Raw genomic sequence first — 5,481 nt, 5'->3', positions numbered from 1 at the left:
AAAAATGGGGAAAAATGGGAAAAAACTGCAGAGCAACTGCCAGTGGATCTCCAGCATGGACGTGCATCCGGGAGGTGAGGGGAAATGGGGAAAAATGGGAAAAAATGGGAAAAAACTGCCAGTGGATCTCCAGCATGGACGTGCATCCGGGAGGTGAGAGAAAATGGGGGAAAATGGGGGAAAAATGGGAAAAATGGGGAAAAACTGCCAGTGGATCTCCAGCATGGACGTGCATCCTGGAGGTGAGGAAAATACCCCAAAAAATGGGAGAAAATGGGGAAAAATGGGGGAAAAATGGGGAAAATGGGCAAAAAACTGCTCAGCAACTGCCAGTGGATCTCCAGCATGGACGTGCATCCGGGAGGTGAGGGAAAAATGGGCAAAAATGGGGGAAAAATGGGGAGAAAATGGGAAAAAAATCAAGAAAAAATGGGGGAAAAATGCGGAAAAATGGGGATTTGGCGAAAACATTTGGGATTTTTTGAAAAAGGGTTTGGAGGAATTTTCACTATTTTCCCTGATTTTTCATGATTTTTCTTGGTTTTTCCTTATCTTTCACAGTTTTCCTGGGTTTTTCACATTTTTTCCTTTTTTTTTCACAATTTTCCATGATTTTTCCTAAGTTTTTTTTCCTTATTTTTCACGGTTGTCTGGGGTTTTCCCATTTTTTTCCTGATTTTTTTCACAATTTTTTTATGATTTCTCACAATTTTTCATGTTTTTTCCTTATTTTCCATGTTTTTCCTGGTTTTTTCACATTTTTTCCTGGTTTTTTATAATTTTTCATGATTTTTCACTGTTTTCCCCATTTTTTCATGATTTTTTTCACGTTTTCTCCAGATTTTTCACGATTTTTCACTGTTTTCTCCAATTTTTCACAAATTCTTTCCTGATTTTTCACGCTTTTTCACTGTTTTCCTTAATTTTTCACAATATTTTTCTGATTTTTCACGACTTTTTCTGTTTTCCCCAATTTTTCACGATTTTTTTTACAATTTCTCACGATTTTTCACCATTTTCCACTGGTTTTCCCCAATTTTTCCTGATTTTTCTCCACATTTTTCACAATTTTTCACTGTTTTTCCCAATTTTCCCCTATTTTTCCCGATTTTTCATGATTTTTCCCATTTTTTTCCATAGGTGACCACGTGATCTGCGGGAGCTACGACAGCAAACTGGCCTGGTTCGACCTGGACCTGTCCACGCGGCCSTACCGGCTCCTGCGGTGAGATTCCGGAACATTCCGGGGGTTCACAGGATCCCAAATTATCCCAAACTATCCCAAATTATTCCAGGTCGTTATCCCAAATTGTCCTGGGTCATTGTCCCAAATTATCCCAAATTAATTAACCCACATTGTCTCAAATTATCCCGGGTGATTATCCCAAATCATCCCTGGATCCCATTTTTTCCAAATTATCCAATCTCATTATCCCAAATTATCCTGGGTCGTTATCCCAAATTAGCCAACCTCATTATTGCAAATTATCCCAAATTAGCCCAAATTATCTAATCTCGTTATCCCTAATTATCCAATCCCTAATTATCCCAAATTAGCCCAAATTATGCAATCTCATTATCCCAATTTATCCAATCCCGAATTATCCCAGGTCATTATCCCGAATTATCCCGGGTCATTATCCCAAATTATCCCAGGTCGTTATCCCAAATTATCCAATCTCATTTTCCCAGATTATCCGATTCCATTGTCCCACATTATCCAATCCCATTATCCCAAATTATCCTGGCTTATTATCCTGGGTCGTTATCCCAAATTATCCTAAATTATCCTAGGTCATTATCCCAAATTATCTTGGGTCATTATCTCAAATTACCCGACCTTGTTATCCCAAATTATCCCAAATTATCCCGGGTCATTATGTCAGGTCATTATCCCAGGTCATTATCCGAAATTATCGCAGGTCATTATCCCAAATTATCCAATCTCGTTATCCCAAATTATCCAATCTCGTTATCCCAAATTATCCCAAATGATCCAATCTCATTATCCCAAATTATCCAATCCCATTTTCCCAAATTATCCCATCTCATTATCCCAGATTATCCCTGTCTGTTACCCTAGTTTTTCCTGGCTTGTTATCCCACATTTTCCTGTTTTTCCAATATTTTTCCCATTTTTTCCCTACTTTTTACTCATTGTTTCCCCATTTGTCCCATTTTTATCATTTTTTCCCCATTTTGTCCCGTTCTTCCCATTTTTACCTGTTTTTCCCCATTTTTTCCATATTTTTCCTGGTTTTCCCCATTTTCCCATTTTTCCCCAGTTTTTTTCCCATTTATTTCACTTTTTTTCCCCATTTTTTACCACTTTTTCCCATTTTTTTCCCATTTTTCCCATTTTTTCCATTTTCCCCATTTTCCCACTTTTTCCCCATTTCAGACACCACCGCCGCGCTCCCCGCTCCGTGGTGTTCCATCGCCGTTTCCCCATTTTCCCCCATTTTTCCCCATTTTTCCACCATTTTTCTCCCGGTTTTTCCCATTTTTTCCTGGATATTCCTGAGATGTTTTTTCCTTTTTTTCCCATTTTTCCCGGGATTTTTTCCCATTTTCCCCATTTTTCCCCCCATTTTCCAGGCACCACCGCTGCGCTCTCCGCTCTGTGGCGTTCCATCGCCGTTTCCCCCTTTTTCCCTTTTTTTCCCATTTTTTCCCAGGATTTTTTCCCAGGATTTTTTCCCCATTTTTCCCGGAATTTTTTCCCATTTTTCCCGTTTTTTCCCCATTCCAGGCACCACTCTCCGCTCCATTGAATTCCATCACAGTTTCCTTATTTTTCCCCATATTTTTCCCATTTTTTCCCCATTTTTCTCCATTTTTCCTGGGATTTTTTCCATTTTTTTTGAGATTTTTTTTCCCATTTTTCCCATTTTTCCCCCATTTTTCAGGCACCACCACCGCGCTCTCCGCTCCGTGGTGTTCCATCACCGTTTCCCCATTTGTTCCCATTTTCTCCATTTTTCCTGGGATTTTTTCCCATTTTTTTTGACATTTTTTTCCCCAATTTTCCCATTTTTCCCATTTTCCAGGCACCACCGCCGTGCTCTCCGCTCCGTGGCGTTCCATCGTCCTTTCCCCATTTTTCCCCTTCTTTTCCCATTTTTTCAATTTTTTCTNGGGAGCTACGACAGCAAACTGGCCTGGTTCGACCTGGACCTGTCCACGCGGCCGTACCGGCTCCTGCGGTGAGATTCCGGAACATTCCAGGCATTCCCCAGGGTTACCGGGATCCCAAAATATCCCAAATTACCCCAGATTATCCCAGGTTGTGATCCCAAATTATCCAATCTTATTGTCCCAAATTATCCCCAATTATCCCAGGTCGTTATCCCAAATTATCCCAAATTATCCTGGGTCGTTATCCCAAATTATCCCATGTCGTTATCCCAAATTATCCCAAATTATCCCGGGTTGTTATCCCAAATTATCCCAGGTCGTTATCCCAAATTACCCAATCTCATTGTCCCAAATTATCCCAAATTATCCCGGGTCGTTATCCCAAATTATCCCCGGTTGTTATCCCAAATTATCCCACATCTTTATCCCAAATTGTCCAATCTCATTGTCCCAAATTATCCCAATTTAATTTATTTTGGCTCATTATCCCAAATTATCCAATCCCATTATCCCAAATTACCCAAACTCAATATCCCAAATTATCTTAAATTATCCTGGCTTGTTATCCCAAATTAGTCAATCTCATTATCTCAAATTATCCAAAATTAACCCAAATTATCCAATCTCATTTTCCCAAATTATCCAATCCCATTATCCCAAATTATCCCAGGTCGTTATCCCAAATTATCCAATCTCATTATCACGAATTATCCCAAATTATCCCAGGTCATTATCCCAAATTACCCTAAATTATCCCAAATTATCCTGGGTCGTTATCCCAAATCACCCCATCTCATTATCCCAAATTATTCTGGCTCATTATCCCAAATTATCCAATCTCATTATCCCAAGTTATCCAATCTCATTATCCCAAATTACCCCAAATTATCCCGGGTCGTTATCCCAAATTATCCCAGTTCGTTATCCCAAATTATCCAATCCCATTATCCCAGATTATCCCCATTCATTATCCCAAATTATCCCACATCTTTATCTCAAATTATCCCTGGTCATTATCCCAAAGTATTCCGGGTTGTTAGCCCAAATAATCCCGCCTCTTTATCCCAAATTATCCTGGGTCATTATCCCAAATGATCACAAATTATGCCAAATTATCCAATCTCATTATCCCAGATTATCCAATCTCATTATCCCAAATTATCCCAGTCGTTATCCCAAATTATACCAGGTAGCCCCAATTATACCAGGTCGTTATCTCAAATTATCCCAAATTATCCCGGGTGGTTATCCCATTTATCCAATCTCATTGTCCCAAATTATCCCCAGTTATCCCAGGTCATTATCCCAAATTATCCTGGGTCGTTATCCCAAATTATCCCAAATTATCCTGGGTCATTATCCCAAATTATCCTGGGTCATTATCCCAAATTATCCCGGGTCGTTATCCCAAATTATCCCTAATTATCCCGGGTCGTTATCCCAAATTATCCAGTCTCATTATTCCAAATGATCCGGGGTCATTATCCCACATTATCCAATCTCGTTATCCCAAATTATCCAATCCCATTATCCCAAATTATCCCAAATTATCCAATCCCATTATCCCAAATTATCCCAAATTGTCCCGGGTCGTTATCCCAAATTATCCCGGGTCGTTATCCCAAATTGTCCCGGCTCATTATCCCAAATTATTCTGGCTCATTGTCCCAAATTATCCAATCTCATTATCCCAAATTATCCAATCCCATTATCCCAAATTATCCAATCTCAATATCCCAAATTATCCCCGGCTGTTATCCTGGTTTTTCCTGGCTTGTTATTCCACATTTTCCTGGGTTTTGCCATTTTTTCCCCATTTTTTCCCCATTTTTTCCCATTTTTCCCAGGATATTTTCCCAGGATTTTTTCCCATTTTTTCCCATTTTTCCCAGGATATTTTCCCAGGATTTTTTCCCATTTTTTCCCATTTTTCCTGAGATTTTTTTTCCCATTTTTTCCCCTCTTTTAAGGCACCACCCACACGCTCTTCACTCCGTGGCATTCCATCTCCATTTCCCCCTTTTTCCCTTTTTTTCCCATTTTTTTCCCCGTTTTTTCCCATTTTTCCTGGGATTTTTTCCCAGGATTTTTTCCCATTTTTCCTGGGATTTTTTCCCATTTTTCCCATTTTTTTCCCCATTCCAGGCGCCACTCTCAGCTCCGTTGCGTTCCATCACAGTTTCCTTATTTTTCCCCATTTTTTCCCCATTTTTTCCCATTTTTCCCAGGATTTTTTCCCATTTTTCCCATTTTTTCCCGTTTTCCAGACACCACCGCCGCGCTCTCCACTCCGTGGCATTCCATCGCCGTTTCCCCATTTTTCCCCATTTTTCCCATTTTTCC

General features: G+C 39.8%; 2 long non-coding RNA genes across 4 annotated transcripts in view; both read left to right on the top strand.

Moving 5' to 3' along the window:
- Positions 1-272: 272 nt before the first annotated feature.
- Positions 273-3,089, top strand: LOC130587267 (uncharacterized). Of its 3 annotated transcripts, none has more exons than XR_008966769.1 (3): positions 273-364; positions 1,141-1,225; positions 3,051-3,089. It is a non-coding gene; the product is annotated as an uncharacterized LOC130587267 (long non-coding RNA). The 3 variants fall into 3 exon arrangements; XR_008966768.1 differs by lacking the exon at positions 3,051-3,089 and adding an exon at positions 2,910-2,938; XR_008966767.1 differs by lacking the exon at positions 3,051-3,089 and adding an exon at positions 2,599-2,642.
- A 55-nt stretch (positions 3,090-3,144) lies between these two features.
- Positions 3,145-5,481, top strand: part of LOC130587266 (uncharacterized) — an 8,576-nt gene continuing 6,239 nt past the window's right edge. The window contains exon 1 of the long non-coding RNA XR_008966766.1: positions 3,145-3,206. This is a non-coding gene — a long non-coding RNA (uncharacterized LOC130587266). The remainder of the gene's footprint in view (positions 3,207-5,481) is intronic.

Source organism: Malurus melanocephalus, unplaced genomic scaffold (genome assembly GCF_030028575.1).
Source record: "Malurus melanocephalus ecotype Western Australia unplaced genomic scaffold, MMel_1.1 scaffold_1699, whole genome shotgun sequence".
NCBI classification, from domain to species: domain Eukaryota; kingdom Metazoa; phylum Chordata; class Aves; order Passeriformes; family Maluridae; genus Malurus; species Malurus melanocephalus.
The sequence above is the reverse complement of the archived record's forward strand: the minus strand, read 5'-3'. Positions and strand labels throughout refer to the sequence as shown.